At 41.9% G+C, this 25,597-nt stretch overlaps 1 long non-coding RNA gene across 1 annotated transcript; it reads left to right on the top strand.

Moving 5' to 3' along the window:
* LOC103177347 lies at positions 1-24,489 on the top strand. The gene is made up of 3 exons (XR_487714.2): positions 1-85; positions 18,894-19,125; positions 24,351-24,489. It is a non-coding gene; the product is annotated as an uncharacterized LOC103177347 (long non-coding RNA).
* Positions 24,490-25,597: the final 1,108 nt, after the last annotated feature.

Genomic DNA, 25,597 nt, shown 5'->3' on the forward strand with positions numbered 1-25,597 from the left:
AGCCCTCAGGCCAGAAGTGACCTGTGGAGCTGTCAAGGAGCTCCCCCCCTACCCCTCCACCCCACGAACATTCGCATTAGACTAGGTAAGTCCATGTTCACTCAATAGTGTGTTTCCAGTTTTTTACTTGATTGAATATTTCTTTATTTATGGCATAGATCAAGAAATATTCAATCAAGACAATTTATTTTGTTGGCCAACCAAAACGTTGGGACACCACTGCCGTCTCCTAATTGTTCTGTGTGTGGAAAAAAAATTCTCCTAAACTTCTCATTTGCTTGTTTAATAATTGTCTCAAACTGATCCCCTCTATTTACTGACTCAATGACCAGCAGAAATAATTTCTCACTATTTAGTCTATCAAAACCCCTCATAATTTTAAAAAATTCCCTCAGTGTAGTGGTTAGAGTGCTTGTCTGGGTTCAATTCCCAGGCGGGGAAACACCTTAGGCAAGTGTGCTTACTACACACGCCTCTGTTTACATAGCAATAAATAGGAATCTGGTTGTTAGTCGATTAGCAGATTGCTTTACAGCGCCTTGGGACATCCTCCCGGCGTGAAAGGCGCTCTATAAATGGAATCTTGTTGTTGTTGTTGTAATAATCCCTCAAAAAAAAATTGGTCATTCAATCCATGACTGTTTGTGGGACACTGCTATAGTCAATTGGCTGATGCTTTTCGCCACATAATACATCGTCAATTCATGTTACAGTGTATTCTGTGAAGCTCTTTGAGATGTCTCAACGACGTGATAAAGCGCTATAACAAATGCAAGGATGATTATTATTATTATCATCTTTATCAGGGTACCCATCAATTTTTTTTTCCAGTGGAAATAATCCCAATTCCTCAAGTTTCGGCTCATAGACCAAACTACTCAACCCCAGTATCATCCTAATAAATCTTCTCTGCTCGCCTTCTATCGCCTTGACATATTTCCAAAAATGGAATGACCAATACTGGGCACAGTAGTGTAACACCACTCCAGCTAATGATTTATATAAGATTAGCATTATTTCTTTGCTTTTACATTCTATATTTCTATTTATAAAACCTAAAGCTCCATTAGCATTTTAGCAGCTTTGTCCATCTGTCCACCCACCTTTAAAAATGTATTGAAGTATTGAACTATACTTTTGATGTATCCTATTGAAAAATTGAAATATTCTATTGAAGTATTCAAAATCTTTAAGAGTACAGTTGAATAATGTTTCAAATTGAAGCAGCCTCTATAATAAAGGGAATACTGAGTGAAGCAATAATTTTAATAGAGCGATGAATATGTGGAATAGTCTGCTCAGGGAGCAGGTAGAGGCAGCAAAATCAAGAGGAAATTAGATAGCTACTTGGTGACGAAATCAATTGAGGGATGTAAAAGCTAAAGCAGTGTATTTTTTTCTTAATTTGGGACAAACCTAATAGACCACAATGGTCTTTTCCCATTCTACCACCTAGCAGTCATAACCTAAATGGAAGTTGGTGGCCAGGATCCTCTCTGGTTTGGAAAATGGGTGGCACAGGAATAGAAAAATAAAAAAGTAGCAACAAATTCAGAATGCACTTATTGTAATGCTTGCAGTCGGGGAGCGGCGGCAGGACAGCGCGGGGAGGAGCCTGGGCCTACTGACCCAGGTACTTAAACTCGACGCCGGAGCGAGTTCAGCCCCGGGGGGGGGGGGGAGGGGAGGGAGGTGTGGGGGCGGAGCGGGGGAACTGCGACGTCATAGATTAGTTTTCAGGTGAGTGCGCGCGCAAAAAAAAAAAAAAAAAAAAACCTCTGCGCCCCCCCCCACCCCCCCCAGGGCTCACATCAGAGCCCACTATGGTCCTGTTGGGTTCGCTGCCCCAATCTGCGGGATAATGCCATCCACCTGACCGCTCGCTCCCGGTCCCCGCGTGCGCACTATGGCTGCCGCTTTGACCCGAGCCCCCTCACCCCCTCCCTCCCGCCCCCCTCCTCTCTCCCCCCAAACCCTCCCCCCTCTGCATCTCTCCCGCTCTCTCCTCCTCTCTCTCCGTCCCTCTCGTCTTCTATCCCCACTTGACCCTCCCACAACCTCCCTCTGTTCCAGCCTGGGAATCCTCCGCCGGGCTCACCGTGGCACTCGGCGTTGGCTGTCCAGCAGCAGCCACACCGACTGCCCCATTCCCCACCACACTCGCCACCCACCCCGGACACAGACCCGGGGAGTCAACCTCTCCTCCCTCATCCCCATTCCCCCCACCCCTGCCTCACAACCTGGACCCCCCTCCCCTCCCACACACCCTTCTGTCAACCGCTCCCTCCACATCGGACTGCAAAATGTCCGCTCCCTCTGCAACAAGGCCCTGGTCATCAACGATCTCATCCTTGATGAGAACGTTGATATCATGGCCTTAACAGAAACCTGGCTCACCCCAGGCGACACCTTCCCCCTCACGGAGGCCACGCCACCCGGCTACACCTCCCACCACATCCCCCGCCCCAACCGCCGTGGCGGTGGTGTTGCCCTTATCTCAAGGACACCACTTGCCCTATCCCCCTACTCCACTGGCTCTTTCCCCTCCTTTGAGCACCTCACCCTCTCCCACCCCTCATTCCTCTCCCTTAAAATCCTCCTCCTCTACCGGCCCCCTAAAACCTCTCCCACCTTCATCTCTGACATTTCAACACTCCTCACATCTCTTTGCCTCTGCTCCGATCGCCTCATCATCCTGGGCGACTTTAACCTACACTTCACCCCCTCCTGCTCCATCTCCACAGACTTCTCTTCCCTGCTCTCCTCACTCAACCTCTCCTTACACATAAACTCCCCCACTCACAGTCACGGCCACCCACTCGATTTGGTGATCACCCGGGGCCTCAGTGTCTCGGATGTCACTATTACCGACAAGGCCATCTCTGACCACTACTTCATCTCCTTCACCACCTCCACCCCCCTCCCCACCTCCACCAGACCCACCACCATCTTCTACCGCCCTTGGAAGAAGTTACCCCCACAATCCCTAACCGATGCCTTGGAGTCCTCTGAACTCCTCTCCCTCTGGCCTTCAACCCTCACCGACCCCTCTTCTCCTCTCTCCCTCCTCCACAATACCCTCTCCTCCACACTCGATACTCTTGCCCCCATCACTTCCCGCACTGTCTCCTACTCCCGCTCCTCCCCCTGGTACACCACCCACCTCCGCTCACTGAAAAGCCAGGTGCGGGCTGCTGAACGCACCTGTGTCAAATCTGGCCTAACGGTCCACCGACAAATCTGGCTGGACCTCCTCAAAATTTACCGCTCCACTCTAGCCTCGGCCAAGTCGTCCTTCTACTCCAGGATAATCCTGGAGGCGAAGAACAACCCCAGGCTACTGTTTTCCACCACAACCCGACTCCTCCGTCCCCCCCGCCACCCCGCGCAGGTCATCTCCTCCAACCTTCACTGCGAGGAGATGCTGGATTTCCTTGAATCCAAGATCAAGGGAATCCGCTCCGCGGTCACTTCCCCTCCAACTTCCACCCACCACCCACCCCTTCCCTCCCACACTCCGACTCCTACCCATCCTCCCCTACACACCTTCGTACCCGTTTCCCCACCCTCTGTCACTGAACTCATCCTATCCCTAAAACCAACCACCTGCTCCCTTGACCCCATCCCCACTCCACTCCTTATCTCCCAGCTCCACTTTCTTGCCCCACATATCACTGACATCATCAACCTGTCCCTCTCCTCTGGCTCTGTCCCCATTCCATTAAAAACTGCCATCATCACGCCCACCCTGAAAAAACCCTCCCTTGATGCGTCGCAGCTATCAAGCTACCGGCCCATCTCCAACCTCCCCTTTCTCTCCAAGGTCTTGGAAAGAGTTGTCGCCTCCCAACTGCGCTCTTTCCTTTCCACCCATTCTCTTTTTGAACCCCTTCAGTCAGGTTTCCGTGCTGCTCATAGCACAGAAACTGCCCTGGTCAAGGTCACCAATGATATCCTGACCATCTGTGACCAGGGCTCCCTCTGTCTCCTCGTCCTCCTCGACCTATCGGCAGCATTCGATACGGTCGACCACGCTATCCTACTCCACCGCTTGTCCTCCCACCTCAACCTTCAAGGCACTGTCCTTGAATGGTTTAGGTCGTACCTTTCTCACCGTCTTCACTTTGTCTCAACGAATGGCTTCTCCTCCACCCCCCGTACTGTCTCATGTGGTGTCCCTCAGGGCTCTGTCCTCGGTCCCCTCCTCTTCACCCTCTATATGCTCCCCCTCGGTGACATCATCCGCAGACATGGAGTTAACTTCCACATGTATGCGGATGACACCCAACTCTACCTTTCCTCCTCTACTCTCAACTCCACGACCACCGATGTCCTGACAGCCTGCCTGTCCGACATCGAGTCCTGGACGAGAGACAACTTTCTTCAGCTCAACGTGCGAAAAACCGAGGCCCTCCTGATTGGCTCACGTCAGCGCCTCCGCACCTCAGGCGCTGACACCATCAGCATCCAAGGCTGCACTCTCCACCTCTCAAAGCCAGTCAGGAACCTCGGCGTTTTGTTCGACCCTTTCTCCCTCACATCCGCACCACAACTGGCACCGCCTTCCATCACCTCCGGAACATCGCCAGACTACGGCACTACCTCACCCCTCACGCTGCTGAAACCCTGGTTCACGCCTTTGTCACCTCAAGGCTGGACTATGGGAACTCTCTCCTCGCCGGCCTTCCCGCCACCTCCCTCCACAAGCTGCAGGTCATTCAGAACTCTGCAGCTCGTGTACTGTCCCGCACCAGGCTTCGGGACCACATCACTCCCACCCTCGCTCGCCTCCACTGGCTCCCCATCCCCCAGAGGATTGATTTCAAGATCCTCATCCTCACCTACAAGGCCATTCACGGCCTTGCTCCCTCCTACCTCTCCAACCTACTATCCCCCTACCTACCTGCCCGTACCCTCCGTTCCTCTGGCTCCGGTCTGCTCCACGTCCCCCGCCCCAACCGCCCTACCATCGGTGGTCGGGCCTTCAGCCTCTCAGCCCCTAGGCTCTGGAACTCCATCCCCCAGTGCCTTCGCCTTGCTTCCTCCCTTTCCTCCTTCAAGGCCGGTCTCAAAACCTTTCTCTTTGACCGAGCCTTCAGCTCCCCTCTCGACTCTCTTCCCCTCCTCGCTCCCTCCCTTCCCTCCCCTCACCCTGACCATTTCCCCCCTCCTTGCTCCCTCCCTTCCCTCCCCTCACCCTGACCATTTCCCCCCTCCTCGCTCCCTCCCTTCCCTCCCCTCACCCTGACCATTTCCCCCCTGCTCGGGTCATGACCCAACTGTGCAGCGCCTTGGGACGTCCTCCTGACGTGAAAGGCGCTTTATAAATGGAATCTTGTTGTTGTTGTTGTTGTTGTTGTAAACATTACAAATTCCAGTTTCACCTTATTCACTACTGTGCTGTTTGCTCTATTTCAATGTACAGCACTCCGCTACACATGCGCAAATGGGTTCTAATAATAATAATAATCTTTGCATTTGATATAGTGCTTTTCACGTCTTCTAGACATCTCAAAGCGCTTCACAGAATATATAGTAAAGTGAATTGACTGTATATTTGTGGACGAAACGTGGCAGCCAATTGTGCACAACAGTGTCCCCACAAACAGTCGTGGATTGAAGTGAGCAATTTATTATTTTTTTNCTTGAGGGATTATTATTAGGCGTGTGGAGTAAGAATAGTTGCCCAAGGTTTTGGCCTGCCACGAATCGAACCCAAGTCTCTCGCTTGTGAGGCGAGTGCTCTAACTACTGAGCTACAAGACTCCTTAATATTCAAACAAGAAGCTAGTGAATTAACCTGTATACACACAAATATATACATATATATGTATTACCAGATGAACTAATAGAAAATGATTAAAAAATTTGGACTTCAAATAAATTAATCAATCTGATAATGATCACTCAATTAAAAAATCTCTTTTAAATGGCTTTGGACCCATACATTGTGCTAAAGTGTCAGCGTGGGGAGAGGGGAGATGATATATACCAATCGCCAGTCTTTAGGTATGGACAGAACTTTTTGATATTAGTTGATTCAATAACTCATCTGGTAATTAAATCTGCTCGAAAACATCATAATTTATGTCCCCAGATTACATCTCCTGCTCAGGTATTCTGCTCATATCACACATTAGGCAATTCATTTTTTGAAAAATGCATCATTTTTAACAGAAGCAGAATTGTGCATGCAATAATTCTGGTGCTTTTGCTGTGACACTTTTGACTGCACCAGCTGCTTTCCATGAATCACAAAATAATATAAAAACTTTGCCACGCTCACTGGTGGTACAATAAACATTCACTATCATACACCACAGTCACTCCATTTGACTTTAAAAGAATAAAATACCAACTGTTTTGAGACATTTTTCTTAGCCAGCTGAAGTCAGTTTAGAATCAAAAACAAAAGATCGGAACTAGTGAAGCAAGATTGTGAACGACAGATAAACAGAGATTGCTCTCTGGGTAGGTGGGAGATCAAGAACAAACTGAATCATTTGAAGGCACATTTTCGGCTTTGATTCCCAACATAAAACGACACCAACTTGCATTTGTAGAATGCCCTTTACACAGGGTGGGGTCTTGGAGCAATAAAAATGCGTTGTTGCTTCAAAGTATTGAATCATTTTTATCATTGAAAGTGAGGAAAGTGGAACACTTTGTTGTTCTGCTCCATTCACCCAATATGTGGGTGTTCACTTTCTGTTTTGGCGAAATTTGGTGAAATTTTAGCTGAGTGCTTATAAATAATGGTAAAACAATTCTGGACTATGGATAAAAACAAGAACACACTTACAATTATATAGCTGTCCATATTTTGAATAGATATAGTTATCGTGAGTTCCATTACCCGTCATAGAGCTTGAACCCATAACCTTCTGGTACACAAATTATTGAGAAAAAAACTATTTTTTAAGAAAGAAATCAGGCCAGCCTTAATAGGTAAGAACAGGAACATTTACATGATGCTTTCATTTACATTGTTATCTAAAAAAAATACTTTTGCAAGCTCTCAATTTGTGACTATATTTAAATCTATTTCATATAATCATTAAAAAGGCTCTGCTAATTTGTTTTGCATTATAACAATTACTTTTTATTGAATAACTAAGTAATGAACACCTCATAAGACAATAAAGTAATTTATAAAAGAGTGTTGCAGAATATTTTATTTTCTAAGACGCTTAGCAAAATCTTGATCTTAACATGTCTTTCCTGTGAGTTTTTCCAGTAATACTTCCTAAGAGAAACATGTTACATTTACAATCTGTATAAATCACTACAAGTAGAAATATAATTTGGTTTTGTAAGTGTGGAGTCCTGTAGCTCAGTGGTTAGAGCACTCGCTTTGCAAGCGAGAGACCTGAGTTCAATTCCAGGCAGAGGGCGAAACCTTGGGCAAGTTTCCTTACTCCACACGCCTAATAATAATCCCTCCAAAACCAAAAACAATAAATAAATTGGTCATTTTCAATCTACGACTGTTTGTGGGACATTGCTGTGCGCAATTGGCTGCCGCGTTCGCCCACAAATATACAGTCAATTCACTTTACAGTGTGTTCTGTGAAGCGCTTTGGGACGTCCTCTCGACGTGAAAAGCGCTATATCAAATGCAAGGATTATTATTATTATTATTATTATTTTCATAACTTTTGCTTCTCCGGATGAAATAATAATCCTTACATTTGATATAGAAACTTAGGGGAGTTTGTGGAGTCCTGTAGCTCAGTGGTTAGAGCACTCATCTCGCAAGCGAGTGATCTGGGTTCGATTCCTGGCAGGATGAAACTTTGGGCAAGTTTCGTTACTCCACACACTTCTGTTTACCTAGCAGTACGTAGGAACCTGGTTGTTAGTCGTTTGGCGGATTGCTTTTCTGGGGGTAATAATTCCTTCAAAATAAATCTAAAAATAATAAATTAGTCACTCAATCCACGACTGTTTGTGGGACACTACTGTGCGCAATTGACTGCTGCGTTTTGCCCACAAAATATACAGTCAATTCACTGACAGCATATTCTGCAAGTGCTTTGTGACGTCTCGATGATGTGATAAGGCGCTATATCAAATGTAAGGATTATTATTATACAGAAAGTATATGATCAAGGTGTCTCAAAGCCCTTCATGGGATTTTACTGTGAAGTGTAGTGATTGTATATTTGTAGGCAAAGACAACAGCCAATATTCCATAATCAGTCATAAAGTAAATGATCAATTTTATATTTCGCCCACAAATATACAGTCAATATAATTTACAGTATATTCTGCGAAGCGCTTTGAGATGTCTTGAGGACATGATAAGGCACTATATCAAATGCAAGGATTCTTACTGTTACCATATGAAGGATTGTTGGCCAGGACGCTGTGAGAACCCCTGCTCTTTTCAAGTAGTACAATGTGATCTTTAGCATCCACCTGAACAGGCAGATGGGACTGTGGTTTAATGTATGAACGGAAGGATGCCAATTCCGAAAATATAGGACTCCAATGCAGTGACAACCTAGACTGTGAATTCAAATTCCCCATATGGGGCTTGAATCAACAACCTCCTGATTCAGAAGACAGCCAGGCTGACACAACATGTACAGATATTATTTTCTTCACTTAATATTCAGGATCACTGCCGCAAACCGCAATAATGTCTGCTGTCTCATAGTTTCCTGAGTACAGTTCTTTTTCTGCAAGAAATGAAACTGAAATCAAGTTGAAAGACATATACAGTATCACACTGTTAACTGTAGAGGGCACCCTAAGATTGGGGCCTGAGGCACATTGCTAGGGCAAAACTAAGCCACATTTAAGGCTTGAAATCCTTGATTATAGCCTATGAGATTATTATGACTTAAAATTTAAGATCCACAAGATTGTGGAAAATCCTTAAATTCAGTCTTAATTTTGAAGCTGTTTTTCCTGCTGTTATTAAACGTAAGCAGGTTTCAAATTGAAGCTGAATGTCTTGACCCAGGGTAATAATTGGTTGTTTAATATACTTTCACTTCACCAGAGTAGTTCAGTGTGTACTAGAGAACCTGAGAGTCCATGTTGTACAAATTAAGTTTACATTTTGTATGAAATGTTCATGCAAAATGCAGAAAGATTTCTGTTCTGACATTTTTTTCTGGGGACCACACTCTTATGCAGTAATGAGCTACTGACAAAATATTGTAGTGCATTGTGCACTCTGTTGTTCTATATCCTACTTTCCCGGAATCTCAAAGCAGCACACAAATACATTGTCATTTTGAAGCACGTTTTTTGAATAGCCATGATACATTTTCAAACTGATCACAACAATTCACCTATTGATTTGTGAACACAAGATGGCGCCCTGTTATCATTGGAGTTCTGTAGCTCAGTGGTTAGAGCACTCGCCTCTCAAGCAAGAGATCTGGGTTCAATTCCGGCACGACGAAGCCGTGGGTAAGATTCCTTATTCCACACGCCTAATAATAATCCCTGAAGAAAATAGACAATAATAAATTGGTCATTTCAATCCATGACTGCTTGTGGGACACTGCTGTGCGCAATTGGCTGCCGCGTTTCGCCCACGAATATAGTCAATTCACTTTACAGTATATTTTGTGAAGTGCTTTGAGACATCTAGAAGATGTGAAAAGCACTATATCAAATGCAAGGATTATTATTATTATTATTGTGCAACCATACAACAGCTTACATAGATATACTTATGGCCAGATACAGCTTTCAACATGAGAATTTAATCGTTCCAAAACTGCAATGAATCAGTATTGCACATGTGTTTTGCATGTATTATTTAATACAGTAGGATGGAATTCAAAATACAGGGTTATCAAAAAGTCGTGATATCATTGAAATGTTTAATAAGTCTTAAAGAAATTATAATTTTTTAGATAATAGGGTATTATATAGGCTTTTTGGTCACCCTGTATAACAACAGAGTATGGTTTAATTGATTCAGCGCAAGTAGAACTTCAGTGGTGGCAATTATGAGGTGTGGTTGTAATTTTCACTCGCTTTAAAAATCGGTTGAGGCCAATCTACATTGAGTGGTCCACAAGTATGAACCTTTCTCTCCTTGAGTATAGAAAGTTAAGTGGTGATTTGATTAAGGTGTTTAAAATGATAAAGGGATTTTATAGGTTAGCTACAGATAAAGTATTTCCTCTGGTGGGAGAATCCAGAGCAAAGGGACATAATCTTAAAATTAGAGCTAGGCCATTTAGGAGTGAAATTAGGAGGCAGTTTTTTATGTAGAGGGTAGTGGAAATCTGGAACTCTCTCCCCAAAAGGCTGTGGATGCTGGATCCATTCAAATTTTCAAGGCTGAGATGGATAGATTTTTGTTAGGTCAGGGTATTAAGGGATATGGGGCAAAGGCAGGCATTTGGAATTGAAGTACAAATCAACCATGATCTAATAGAATGGTGGAACAGGCTTGAGGGGCTGAATGGCCTACTCCTGTTCTATGTTCCTATGTTCCCTCTCCTGACTTTGCCACAGTGGTTAGATGCAAAGTTGCCAGCGTCTGGCATTGGAGTTAATGGAACTCAAATGCATTCTAAAATCATGGTTGGAAAGGATGCTGACTCTGTACATGCTTGCATTGCAAAATAAGAAACTTTGCCCATAATAGAAAGAACTGAAAATAAAAAGAATATAAATTGACCAAGAAGACAGGATATAATCTGATGACATTTCCACTTGAAAATTTAAATGCAATGTATTCTTGCAACTGGAATAAAATAAATGTTATTCACTTTCCAATTTCAAAAAAGTAATTCTTGGTAGCATCCATCAAAACCTGCCCAGGCAATGAGATGAAAAGCTCCAAGTGCAAGGGAGGTTATTGAAGGTTATTATTTTTTTTCCAGCTATATTGTGCTTGCAATGACACAGAAAGGAGAAAGTATCAGTAATTTAAGTGCAAATTGTTTGAAATGTAACACAGAGTTAGAAAATAACTGACTGCATTTATCATGCTCGATGAAAATCCTAAGGAGCAGCTCATCGATGCCATTGATCAAAATAAATTAAAAGGGAAAACTACGCTTAAGGACTAAGAATGTTCTGACTTTGAAAAATGTGATTTTGATCTTGGAACCTTGAATAGAATTATTCCTAGCTAACATTTGCATGTGTTTGAGATCCATTATGCACATCCATCTGAAGCTGAATACACCGTCTAGAAAAAGAAATAAATGAAAAGGCGTGCATTTATTCTGAGGCTTATCACACAAAGGAATTTCAGCACAAGGTAAAATCACAGGAGAAACATTTGTTTTCAATGTTAGAATCTGCAACAATTTTACAGCGATTGTAAAAGTGGTTAAAGTTCCTGGCGTAATATTTACAGTACTTTAAAGGAGTGATGAATATGCCAATTAAATCAATAATTTCTAATTATTTGTTGCTTAGACTTTGCTGGACCATGTTAAAAGTTGTATTATTATTTACTGAGGTGCTTTTAATTTTTTTCTCGATGAACTTTCTCCCCAGTGTCCCTGGAATAACCTTTTCACAATCAGCTCTTCCATTGTCCTTCTGGAACAACATTCCAGGAACCTATATTCTCATTTCAAAACAGTGATGCTGTTGATGAAAAATGGATCCTGCTACTGAAAAATATTAAGGACAAATATATCCAGGAAAGACGTAATTTAATGCTTGTAGGGTTAAATATGTTTTTGTGTCAGGTCATCGCATTGGTAGCACTCTCACCTCTGAATAAGAAGGTTCTGAGTTCAAGCCCCACATTGGGCCTTGGAATTACATAGTTTAAGATGACACTCCAATTCAGCTGGGTGGAGGAGGTGTTGCATTGTCAGAGGTGTTGTCCTTCAGATGACATATTAAATGAAGGTCCCTGTTCAGGTGGACTATTCCAAAAGAGAAGGGTGTTTCTCCCAGTGTCCTGGCCAACAAATCCCCCAAATAAAATTGGTTACTCAATCCATGACTGTTTGTGAGACATGCTGAGTGCAAATTGGCTGCCGTGTTTCACCCACAAAATATAGTCAATCCAATTTGCAATATATCCTGTGAAGAGCTTTGAGGTGTCTGGCCAACAAGAGAAGGCTCTATATCAAATGCAAGGATTATCATTATTATAAAATGTGACCTTTTACAAAGGACTTGATGTGAAATTGACTCGGAATTACTCATGTCCTTAGAACTAAAACCATTGTTTTAAAAGTTAAGATTGTGAGAAATATTGGGAAACATTCTTAAACTCACTTTTAATTTGAAGGTCAATTTTTCCACAGCACCGATAAAGAATTGTGGAAGACCAACTTCCAAATTAAGGCTGAATTTTATGACTGCTTTCCAGAATGCCACATCATCTTACATTTGCAGATAATGGTCTTAAGCCTAAGAAATAGCCTGGAACACAATCTAGTCAGAGCTTGTGAGATGATTTGTCTTAAAATTTAGGATTGCACAGAATTGTAAAAAAAACTTCAATCATAATGTGGAAGCCAGTTATTTGAAGTTCTTTAAAATAACTAGCTTCCACATTAAGATTGAATTTAAAATTTAAGCCAAGATGGTCGTAAGGTGCAATAAGGGACTCTGGACTTCTTTGCTACTTGTTCTTCAAGGGATCCATGAGGCATGCCAGCTTCTCTCCTTTAGGCCACAAGACTTTCTGTCGATCTCCACTGTAGACTTGGAAAAGGAATTGGCCTTTTGCTGTATTTCCCATGTTGCTCTCTTGCCTCAAACTGAACCTTTCAGTTTTAATGCCCCAAAAGGACACAGTTGTATTTGCAGACTTCATTTGAAAAATTACCTCTTTGTCCTTTGACATTTTCCGTATGTTGGAAATCTTCCAGGTAACGTTGCATACATTACAGTCACAGCACGTTTTCTCTGCATTGGCTCCAGTTATTCACAGCACCCCACCGCCCACCATATCTTCTCACTTCCTATTGCTCAGAAGTACAGGTGTGAAGGTTTACTATTTATTTTAATAACAGTCTTTGTGCATTTCCACAAATAGAAATAACTAAGAGATGCTTCTAAACATATTTTATCAAAAGTGACTTATTTTTGTCCAGCAAACTGTTTTATATTCCATATTTTGAGCAGCTCTGGAAGAATTCATTCTCATCACAGAGTGTGGAGCAAATATGTTTTTGTTGCATCAAGAAAAACAAAGTTGTATCTCTGTTCACCACCAGATGTAAGAGTTCAGAGTCACCAAGTGACCATCTGTAGCTGACGCAATGATGCTGCTGCAATAGCTGAAAGTTATTTAGATAAAAAAAAGATATTACTGAAATCCGAAATCCAATGGTCCATTGAATTCGATGGGCTTGAAGGGAACATCACAATTCATTATTCAAAAATAAATCAATTAACAACAACAATTTACATTGACATGATGCCTTTCACATCGGGTGGTTGTCTCAAAGTGCTTCACCAACTGGGAACTCATACTCGGGCAGGAGCTGAGGAAGGCAAGGGAACGGTGACTGAATGTACGGTAGAAGAATGGGGTCTTAAGATTGTGAAGGCAAAGAGGTAGCGAGCAATGTGAAGGGACTAAGGGATGCAATTCCAGAGTGTGGGGGTTGAGTTACTGAAGGCTTGCTCACCGATGGTGGGATTCAACTGGCGGGGATATAAAGCAATGTTGTGTTTGCTGAATGCAGGGAATGGCTGGGGAATTGACTTCACATGAGGCTACAGAGGTAGGGTGGGACAAGACTGCGGAGGTATTTGAATGTGAGGATGAGAATTTTTAAAACTAAGGATGATGATGGACTTGCAGAGCCTGGTGTGGGAGATGACATTAATCTGGATGGTCTGCAGCTTGTGCAGAGAGTAGACGGGGTATCTGGTGAGCAGGACATTTGAGCAATTGAGTCTGGAGGTAATGAAGATGTGCACGAGGCCTTAGCTTCCTACAGGGGAAGGTCATGACACAGGCTGGCAATGTTGTGGAGATGAAGGAAAGGAAAGCTACTGAGAAACCAGGTGTAGGATTTGAAGGATAGTTGGGGGTCAAACAAGACATTGAAGTTCTGCATTGACTGTAAAAGACTTGTTCATGGTCAAACAAAGTCTGCGAACTTACTTCATTTTTTTTAAGATTGTTAACATATTAATATATTGCTGGAAGGCAGTAGTTCCAAACCTTCCTTATACCTTGTGTTATTATTAACCTTTCCCCATCAGAGCGGAACAAAATGGTATCAGCAATACAGCGGATTTTAAAAAGCAAATTTGCATATCAAAACGGACATTTCAGTTAAAATAGGAAACGTTATAATTGCATAAAACTGTAACACGAGCATAATTTTTCCATTAACATCACACTGATTCTGACAGTGTCCATGCAGTCAGGCTCTGGAGATCATTAAAAAAGTCATTACGTGAATTAGTTCAAACACGCAGAGGACGTAGCTGATCTCAAAGCGAAACGTTTAAATCAAAGTTTATTTTAAAAAGAAATGGTATCCAAATTCTATGAGAGGAGCAGCAAGCATTCAACCATTGCCATTGCCTTTATGGTTCCGCACTAATATAATAACAATAATTGAGACTGTCTGCAAGCGGAAGCTGTAATTACTCAGTCACATCTGCTGATAGCTCATTTTACACAGAATGATTTGCAACATAATTTTATGCTCCCCTGTTTTCCCTTGGTAAACTCCCTAAGGATCTGTAATACCAAAATTAAAAAAAAATGAGTAGAGTGTCATGTTGTCTATTAGTAATGATTTAGATAGAAGAACTTGCATTCTTATAGCATTGAAAGATCTCAAAGCACTTCACTAGAAATTACTGTCGAGTGTAATGGCTGTTTTTGTATGCAATGTGACAATCAATTATGCCAACAAAGTCCCATAAACAGGCACAAGGTATTTGACCATTTCATCTGGAGATTGGCCAAAGTTCGCAAGGTACATGCAGTATGGGAGAGTATCTTGTGCAGCAAGACTTGGCATTTCTATCTATTCTCTCTGTGAGAAGCTTACTTAATGATTTAAACGTACAGGAGATCCTGTTACAAATTGCTGTGCTTAAGTGCGATTTTCAAGTGTCCTGTAAACATGCAGTTGCCATGTGTAAAGTACTATGCTGCACATAGGGAGCAGGCCAACTCATGCCAGAAGCCCAAAGTGAAGTCAGTGGTGACCTCACCATCCATTTTTTGTTCACTGACCCAGTGTTTAATTTGCACTGTATTATTTGCACCACAATTTACACTGTATCTAAAATAAAACAGAACTAACCATAATTTGGAGGTAAATGAGGAAGCCAATTTACACACAGCAATGTTGAACAAACAGCCATGAAGTGAATGATGAGTTGTATTTGGTAATTTTTTGACCAAGCCATTAAGGAAAACTTTTCTTTTCCAATAGTTCTGCAGGATGTTAAATATCTACCTGAACAGGCAATTTTCACACAGCAATGACCCCCACACAGCTATGAAGTGACCAATTCTATTTGAGGGATTATTGGTCAGGACAAAAGGGAGAAACTCTGTTCTTCAAATAATATTATGAGCTCTTTAACGTCCATCTGAACAGGTGGGTCTTGATTTAATGTTTCATGCGAAGGCTGGCATCTAAGACAAATGCAGCACACTACCAGTACTACACTGGAGTGTCATCCTAGACTATATGAGTTCCAAGTCCCGATGTGAGGCCTGAACCCACAACCTTCAAACTCAGAGGCAATAGTGAAGCTCACTGAGGCAGCCTGACACACATCTTATCTGAAGGATGTCATCTCTGACAATGAATCACTCCTCAGGAATACACTAAAGTGTCAGCCTAGATTATGAGTTCAAAGTCCCAGCATGGGTGCTGAACCCAAAACCTCTGGCTCAGAGGTGAGAGTGCTACTAATTGAGCCAGACTGATACCTGGTGAACTGTTGGCCACCTCATGAGAAACTTTCTTCTCTTTTTGAAGACCACCTGAACAGACAGCCAACACCCTGGTTTTACGTCTCTTCTAACCACCTCCAACATTGCAGCACTCCTCTAGCATTGCAGTGGATTGTCCTGGGATTGTCCTCTAATAATAATACTTGCATTTGACATAATGCTTTCAAAATGTCTCAAATCACTTCACAGGATTTTACTGTGAATGGTGTGACTATATTTGTAGGCAAAATGGCAGTCAATTTGCACTCTGGATGTCCCATAAACAGGCATGAAGTGAATGACCAATTTTATATGGGGATTGTTGGCCAGCACACTGGGAGATACTCCCTTCTCGAATAGTGCCATGGGATCTTTAAAGTCCACCGGAACAGGTAAATGGGACCTTGGTTTAACATCTCATCCACTGACAATAATAATAATAATAATAATAATAATAATAATAATAATCCTTGCATTTGATATAGCGCTTTTCACGTCGGGAGGACGTCCCAAAGCGCTTCACAGAACACATTGTAAAGTGAATTGACTGTATATTTGTGGGCGAACGCGGCAGCCAATTGCGCACAGTAATGTCCCACAAAGAGTCGTAGATTGAAAATAACCAATTTTATTATTGTTTTTGGTTTTGGAGGGATTATTATTAGGCTCTGTGTGGAGTAAGGAAACTCGCCCAAGGTTTCGCCCTGCCTGGAATTGAACTCAGGTCTCTCGCTTGCGAGGCGAGTGCTCTAACCACTGAGCTACAGCAATCCCCTGCACTGAATTGGAGTGTTAGCTTACACTATGAGCTCAAAGTCATGACATGGGACTTGAATCCACAATCCTCTGACTCAGAGATAAGAATCCTACCCACTGAGCCAGGCTTACACCTCTATCCCAATATAAATCTTGAACATACAACCTTCTAATCCAATGGTAACAGTGCTACACAATGGGCTAATACTATTGTGAATTATTGAGCTCTAGTCCCTAGTCCATTTGTAGGGATTTGTCCACAAAATACAGAGTTGCTACACTTCCCAATGTGAAAGGCACTATATCTAATGACACATCTTATCATATCTTCGAGACATCTCAAAGTGCTTCACAGAATATGCTGGAAAGTGAATTGACTGTATATTTTTTGGGGGTAAATGCAGTAGCCAATTCCACAACAGCAGTGTCCTACAAACAGTTGTGGATTGAGTGATCAAATTATTATTTTTTTAAATTTTATTTATTTAATTTTTGAAGGGTTTATTACCCCTGGAAAAACAATTCGCCAGTCGACTAATAACTGGATTCCTACTTACTCTACTTACTCTAGGTGAACAGAGGTGTGTGGAGTAAGGAAATATGCCCAAAGTTTCGTCCTGCCCTGGAATCGAACCCAAGTCCTCTTGCTTGCAAGACGAGTGCTCTAACCACTAAGCTACAGGACTCCACGTGTTTGCGTCTGTTATTAATAACACACCCAAATATAAGTGCTGAGTGTTCTCAGTGACTTCTGTTTTTATTTCAGATTTCCAGCACCTGCAGTATTTTGTCCTTTTTTTCCAGCATATTACTTCACTTGTCTAAAGGGTCTAAAGTCACCTTATATGGAAGTAAATCTGATGAAACATTAGCCTGTACTGGAACCCTGACCCACAGCTGTGGAGATATAAAATGATTGCCTTAACAGCTACGTTCCTGGAATGTTCTGTGAGTCAAACGTTTTACATTAATTTTGCTGAGCACTGCAATGACATTTGAAAGTGGAGGAGAAAAGGACAGTTTTTTCCCTCTGCATCTGGTGACTATATTGATCTTGCTGTAGGACAGAAAGGGCCAATCCTCACACACCTTTGGCAACAGAATCTATTCACACACAAACCCAGAACAAAATCAGTTAATAATCCTTGCATTTGATATAGCGCCTTATATCATCGATACGTCTCAAAGTGCTTCACAAGATATACTTAAAGGTGGTGTGATTGTGTGTTTTGTGGGCAAATGCTGTGTTTCACTACTCTCATACAGTGTGAATGTATAATATTCAGTGAAGATTTGTGAGTATCTTTGGGGGTGAAAGTAACACATTTGGTGTGAGAATTATCACATTGATTAAAATAGTTGTCAAAACTCTCAACAAAACAATAATACTCCTTGCATTTGATACAACTTTACTTCAAGAGGATGCCTTTACAGGATTTATTATAAAGTGTAGTGACTGTGTCCTTTATAGGCAATACTCATCACCCAGCTGCAGGGGTGTTCCCCCAGCTGTTCCCCTTCAGACTTCAACACTATATTTGGGACCGAATCTGGTCAAAGTATTCAGTACCCATCATTGTTGCCAAATGTAGAACGCAGTATTTGAGTGATGCTTCACCAGATTCCGGTAATCAAATTCTGTGATCAGCCACAATAACGGCAGACTTCAGCCTTTACTAGATTCAGCTCCTCTACGTGATACTGTCCGACACACATGGTGGGTTACTGCCTAAATTGAAGCTCCATGTAATAGCTGGCTGGGGATGTATTTACACATAATAATAATATTAATAATAATAATAATCCTTGCATTTGATATAGCGCCTTATCACGTCTTCAAAACGTTTCAAAGCGCTTCACAGAATATCCCGTAAAGCAAATTGACAGCAGGGTCCCAAACACAGTCATGAATTGAGTGATCAAATTATTATTATTATATTTTATATGAGATTATTATCCCTGGAAAAGCAATCCGCCAATCGACTAATAACCAGGTTACTGCTTACTGCTAGATAAACAGAGGCGTGTGGGGTAAGTAACATTTCGCCGTGCCCAAGAATTGTATCCGAGTCCTCTCGTTTGCAAGGTGAGTGCTCAAACCAATACTCTACAGGTATTCTGCAGTTGGTAGAAAGCAAAGATAATGGCACAAAGGAAGATTTATCTGATTCAGAGCTAATTTTGAATGTTGTGCTATACGGATCTGTTTTGTACCATAAATGGTTATCATTTTTATAATATAATGATTTTCACTTTCTGCATACAGTCTCCTTTTATCTTTCTCTCTCCGGTGCAAGAATGGAGTTGGCTCTGGTGAGACCAGACAGCAGCCCCTACCTTATCTAGAGAGACTGCCAATGTACAAACATTTATACAAGTGGCCTCAGAGCAATGAATCACTCCATCAACTCCATTTCCCCCCTGACGTGCTTCGTGATGGCACATTGCAGAACACTTCAGAAGATTCTTATTTAGCACCTGCCTCTGCTGCTTTGCTGGTATGTTTAATGGATTTTACAAACAAATTTAAAACTTATTTGAGTTGGGAATAAAAATGAATTCAGATAATATGTTCCCAATTTGACAATTAGACTTGATACAGCATCATCCTAGACAGATACAACAGATGCCAAAATTAGAATTTTGATTCATATGTGGAAACGTCTCATGCACACAGCCTTGGGACAATTTAACCTGCTGGTGATCTGGAATGAGCACCCGAGCTGAGTTCAGAATGAAGGCAAATTCAGTTCAGATTCCAACTATCAGATTGTTTAATGTAACTCGCCTATTAGCATTGTGCCAGTCAATCTGAAACATAATTGATTCAAAATATTATTATTTTTGATCGGAATGGAACAAAAGCATAATCTGAAAGGATTTTTCCCTCCTGATCCATTGGGGTATCCCCTGGTAGCATTCTGTCTTCTGAGTCAGGTGGATGTTAATGATCCCATGGCACTATTCAAAAAGAGAAAGGAGTTTCTCCCGATGTTGTGGCCAACAATTCCTCAAATAAAATTAGTCATTCACTGAATGGCTGTTTGTGGGAAATTCCTGTGAGCAAATTAGCCGCAGTGTTTGCCTACAACAGTCACTCCACTTCACAGTATATCCTATGATGTGCTTGGAGACATCCTCCTTATATGAAAGGTGCTGTATCAAATGCAAGGATTATATTTATCATCAGACTTGTACATTACCAGCTCTCTCATGTATTTTTTTTTCTATTTTCCTCTCTTTGCCCTTTATCTTTTTTTATTTTGATTCATCAAACATTTATCAAATTCTATTTTTAAAAAAACTTGGAAACTCACCATCAGTGCTACAAACTGGAAACATTACACTCGAGAAAAGGATGATTTTTGTCTTTTTATGTTTCAAAAAGGCATACTTTCTGTCATTTTTAGCTCTGACATGTGATCCCTTATGGCACACGCCTCCAAGTGTCATGACAGTGCTGAAAATGGTATTCTTTAAGCAGCCACTAGTAAAGGGTGCTGTAAATTGAAATGATGTACTCCCAAAGTTGGTAGACTGAGGTGTGAGCCTGAGTTGTACCACATGATGGCACAGTTTGTCAGTGCACCAACTCAACATCTCTATCCATGACTCAGTAACTCCATCTTCTCACCCCTCTGCAGGTTCTGTTTCCATGGCAACACTTGTTACATTAACAAATCCAATAGACTTATTATCTCGCTTATCGGTATATTTCACCCTGAGGGACATAGAGACCTTCGGGAATAATGAAACTTAGGCACATAATGTTTCAGACTTGCGCATTTGACAGCACTCTGAGTCAATTGAAGTGGATTCAAGTCCTACATTGTAACTTTGAGCTTTGGGTGTGCTGAATTGATGCCATTCGGATGAGATGTTAAACAGAGGCTCCACCTGCCTGTTCGGGTAAATGTTCATGATCCCATAGCACAACTCAAAAGGAAAAAACACAACCACCAGATCTTTTGATAAAAAAATGGTTATTGACTTCATGGCTCTTTGTGGGACATTGCTGTATGTAAATTGCCTGCTGCATTCATCTATTAACAATCGCCTACAATCTAACAGATTTAACTACAATTTTAATCAACGTGATTAAAATCAATGGACATCCTCAGAGACTTGGGATGTTCTCCTGACGTGAAAGGCGCTATACAAATGTAATTCGTTGTTGTTGATAATTCTCATAGTCACTGCACTTTACAGAGTTTTGATGAGATAAGATGCAAATATCAAATGCAACGATTAGGTTTTAGCTGACTCTCGCCTCTGAGTCAGAAGGCAGTAGGTTCAAGTCCTACTTTGAGACTTTGACTTCCCATAGTATAAGCTGACACTCCAATGCAGTGCTGGGGGAATCATTGCCATATTGATGAGGGTGCCATCCTTCAGATGAGGCTTTAATTGAGGTCCTGTCTAGCTGTTCAGGTGAATGTTAAAGATCCCATGGCATGACTCAAAAAGAGGAAAGAGTTTCTCCAGGGGTCCTGGCCAACAATCCCCCAGATACAATGAGTCATTCACTTCATGGATGTTTGTGGGACATTGGTGTGCACAAATTGGCTGCCACATTTGCCAAGAAAATACAATGAATCCCTATAACCTGCTTTGAGACATCCTCCTAACATGAATCGTCCATTATCAAATGCAAGGATTATTATTAATAAGGATTATTATATTCCCTCCCAAATCAGCTTCAAGTGTTTGTTGTCAAGTAAGATTGCCCAACAACAAAAAATGCACTATCTGAAAAACTCCCAATAAAGTAACATTAAAAGGGAATCTTGATACGTGAAGAATGAAGATTTAAAGCTAGAGATCCAAGAAATATCTCATGAGAAATAAAAAAAGGAAGCCCAGATTCACATCTTCAAGACGGACAAGAGCACTGCCTGTATGCTGTATTAAACATTTATTAATGGCTTGGAAAAATGTAAGAACTATGAAAGACTAAATATAGTAACTAGTGCATCATTTCAAATCATCTCGCAGAAGGAGAGCAATTAAACTCATCCAAAGTATATCAGCATATAATTAATAAAGCAGTCAGTGATGTTCTGTGGAAACAAAAAGGTCAAAGTGGGCTCGAAATGAATTTGCCATGGTGAAAATAATCAGTTCAGTGCTCTGTAGACTTCAAGAGGTGTCAGAAAATCAGCAAATCACTCTTTAAAGGAAAATTAATTCATGGAGACATTTCAAAACTGACAGTGAGCCTATGGGAGTATAAATCATGAGGACTAATTAAAATTACCCCCTACAATCACAGTGAGGGCAATCCAGGGTATATAATAAAGAAAAGAAAAATCTAGCTTGTCACTACTTAGCATATGCTAATTGCATCATGCTGAAAGGATGTCCTTGTGTTGTGCCATTGCTAAATATTTTAATATCAATTGTTTGTTGAAATTACACAGGGTAAATGACTGTAACCACCCACACAAATGATGAACACATTTTATTGCTGGCTTAGGTTATTATTTCTGTTTCTCATGCATTTTAAAATGAAATAGATAATACAATTCCTGTTGAGTGAGACAATATCACCCAAGGGAGTAGTGGAGATATTGTAATTGGGCCCAGTAACCCTAGGCTAAAGGGAATTAAACAAAACTAGGGATCCTGTTCCAGAGACCCAACATTTAGCATCTAGATCAGTTCGGATGAAGAAGTCCCTTCAGGCCATCTTATTTAATTCTTCCAGAATACCCACCTTATCATCTTTCCCATTACAGCATCAAACTGCTTTTTAAGTAACCTAATCAACCTTTCCTAGAAAATGCACACGTGTGGATGTCAGAATTGAGTTTGGTTGCGATGTACTCTATAGTCAAAGATCCCACTGCATCTTAATGTTTGAACTCACACATGAATAAGGGCAGGATATCAGCGCAAAAAAATCCAACAAGTGGGCCTATGTGTATTTGTACCGATAATGATTTTGTACTATTGTTCTCTGTACAGAGTGAAATATGCCTTAGTCTATAAACAAAACCTAAGGCGCTGAATGTGATATTCATTCAGATAACAAAGAATAAAACAACAATTTTCAAAATACAACCTATACTCTATAGATGGCAGCTGTAAATGTCTTGTGAGGAGAGGATGAGACTTACATCTGATGGTTTCTATGGTTGACTTCTTTGGTTGAACAGCCTAACAACAATACCAGATGAAGAAAACACAAAATACTGCAAATGCTGAAAATCTGAAACAAAAACAGAAGTCGCTGGGAACACTCAACAGGTCAGGCAGCATCTATGGAGAAAGGAAAGTGAGTCAACGTTTTGGGTCTACGACCTTTCATCAGAACATGATCCTTCATCCGACCCTTCATCAGAAGGGTCGTGTTCTGACCAATTTCTCCGGGTGTCCCAGCTCATTGGCACTGTTCAATGTACGTGGAAATGTCGATTTCGTAAGGCAGCTCAGCCACGTTCACCTCGAAGTGATCCTACATATCGTTCAGCACCTTGGCATTCATTTCGTCCGAGACAAAAGTGATGGCCACCGGCTCGAGGAACCCGATGCAAGTATGTGTCAAAATCTTCAGGCATGTTGTAGTTGAACACAGTGTTCACTCATTTAATATCCAAATCTCGCCCAAACAAGTTTGTGGCCACCAGGATACGTCAGAAGGGTCGTGTTGTGACGAAGGGTTATGGACCCAAAACGTTGACTCATTTTCCTTTCTCCATAGATACTGCCTGACCTGCTGAGTTTTCCCAGTGATTTCTATTTAATACCGGATAAAGATTGGCTACATAGGTAAATAGCCAAATGTTCGCTACTGCTGTACTTTGGTGTCTGCCTGGCTCAGTTATGATTTTATATCAGAAGGTTGTTGATTCAAGACCACATCAGATCTTTGAACTCATATTCTTGGCTGCCACTCCAACAACAACACCTTGCATTTATATAGTGCCTTCATGCGGGGTAACATCTCCCAGCACTAAAATATATAATAATAATAATAATAATCCTTGCATTTGATATAGCACTTTTCATGTCTTCTAGATGTCTCAAAGCGCTTCACAGAATATACTGTAAAGTGAATTGACTGTATATTTGTGGGCGGACGCGGCAGCCAATTGCGCACAGCAATGTCCCACAAACAGTCGTAGATTGAAAATCACCAATTTATTATTGTTTTTTTGTTATACTTGGGCCAAGGCCCCACCTGCCTTTTCATATCCAATTAAAAAATCCCATGGCTCTATTCAAAAGGAGAATAGAGTTTCACCCACTGTCCTGACCAACAATCCCCAAATAAATTGGTCATTCACTTCATGGATATTTGTGGGTCACTGCTGAGCACAAATTGGCTGCCACATTTTACTTACAAATACACAGTCATAAAACTTTACTATGAATCCTGTGAAATGCTTTGAAATGTTTTGATGACATGATAACGCACAATATCAAATGCAAGGATTATTGACACAATTTACCAATGCTAGTGATTGTACTTAAATGATAAAGCGGCAAAGGGAAAAAAGGTTGGGGGAGGAGAAAAGCACTGCATATGGACTGTCTTTGTTTTACAAAAATGATCATCTAAAGATCTACAACTATGACAATGATTAATTAGCCCATGAGCTAATTAATGTACTTCAATTAAATGTCACACTGAATGTAGAGCACAGCTATTAATTGCTGTCTGATGAGCTAAGTGATTCCTCCTTTTGTTTTAAATGTGGATTTATTTTTTCTCTAACAGTCTCCTTACCTGAAAGAAAAGGCTCTACGGATATCGGACGCCCATCAGCGCCTTATCTAGATTCTTGATGCCACCAAGGCCAAGGCCATCCTGATTGGCTCCTGTCAGCGCATCCACATGTCAGGCATTGACAGCATCACCATCCAGGGATGCACACTCCACCTCACTGAGCCAGTCCAGAACCTTGGCATCATGTTTGACTCTTAACTGCTTTTCTATCCCACATCCGTACCGTGACCTGCTCTGCCACCTCCACAACATCGCCCGGCCCTGCCACTGCCTCACCCCCCAGGGCGCCGAAACTTTCATCCACACATTCATCACATCAAGGCTTGACTACGCCAACTCCCTGTTTGTTGGCCTTCCAAACTCTTCCCTCCACAAGCTGCAGGTCATCCAGAGCTCTGCAGCTCATGTCCTCTCCGTGACCCCATCACACCCACCCTCGACCAGCTCTACTGGCTCCCCATCCCTCGGAGGATCGAGTTCAAAGGTTCTCAGCCTCACCTTCAAGGTCTTCCAGGGTCTTGCCCTTTCTACCTCTCCAACCTGCTAACCACATATGCTCCATAACCCCATGCCCAGCCTGCCTCACCATTGGTGTCATGTCTTAAACTTCTCTGCCCCCACACTTTGGAACTCCATCCTGCAGTCCCTTCACCTTGTTCCTTCCCTTGCTTCCTTCAAACATGTCTCAAGACCCTCCTCCTCGACGGCTTCTTTGGCCACTCTCCTACCCTCCCTGTCCTCCACCCACCCCCCAATCCCAATCCCCTGATTGGGTCTAAATTCCTGATTGTCCAGTGCCTTGGGACATCTTCCCGACATATAAGCGCTTTGGGACGTCCTCCTGACGTGAAAAGCGCTATATCAAATGCAAGGATTATTATTATTATTATTAAAAGGCTCTATACAAATGTAATTTGTTGTTGTTGTTGATGTAAGACCATTCTTGATGTTTGAGCTCAGGAACTGATGACTGGTCCTTCAATTGCAGGAGGCTTTCCTTGCGTATTGCACAATAATTTCCATCAGATACTACTGGCTAATGATCAGGAGTAGGTATCCTGGCTATTTTGCCCCCTCTTTACATAGGGAACATTGAGGCTAATCGATAATCCTCCATCACTACCCTGAATGAGATCAACTAATTCAGCACAGTTCAGGATCCTGGTCTTCAAGATTCATGACTACTCCACAAGATGCATTTATTCACTGAGCCATTAAAAAAAAGCTACTTGTATTCA

Source organism: Callorhinchus milii, unplaced genomic scaffold (assembly GCF_018977255.1).
Source record: "Callorhinchus milii isolate IMCB2004 unplaced genomic scaffold, IMCB_Cmil_1.0 Scaffold1, whole genome shotgun sequence".
Lineage (NCBI taxonomy): Eukaryota > Metazoa > Chordata > Chondrichthyes > Chimaeriformes > Callorhinchidae > Callorhinchus > Callorhinchus milii.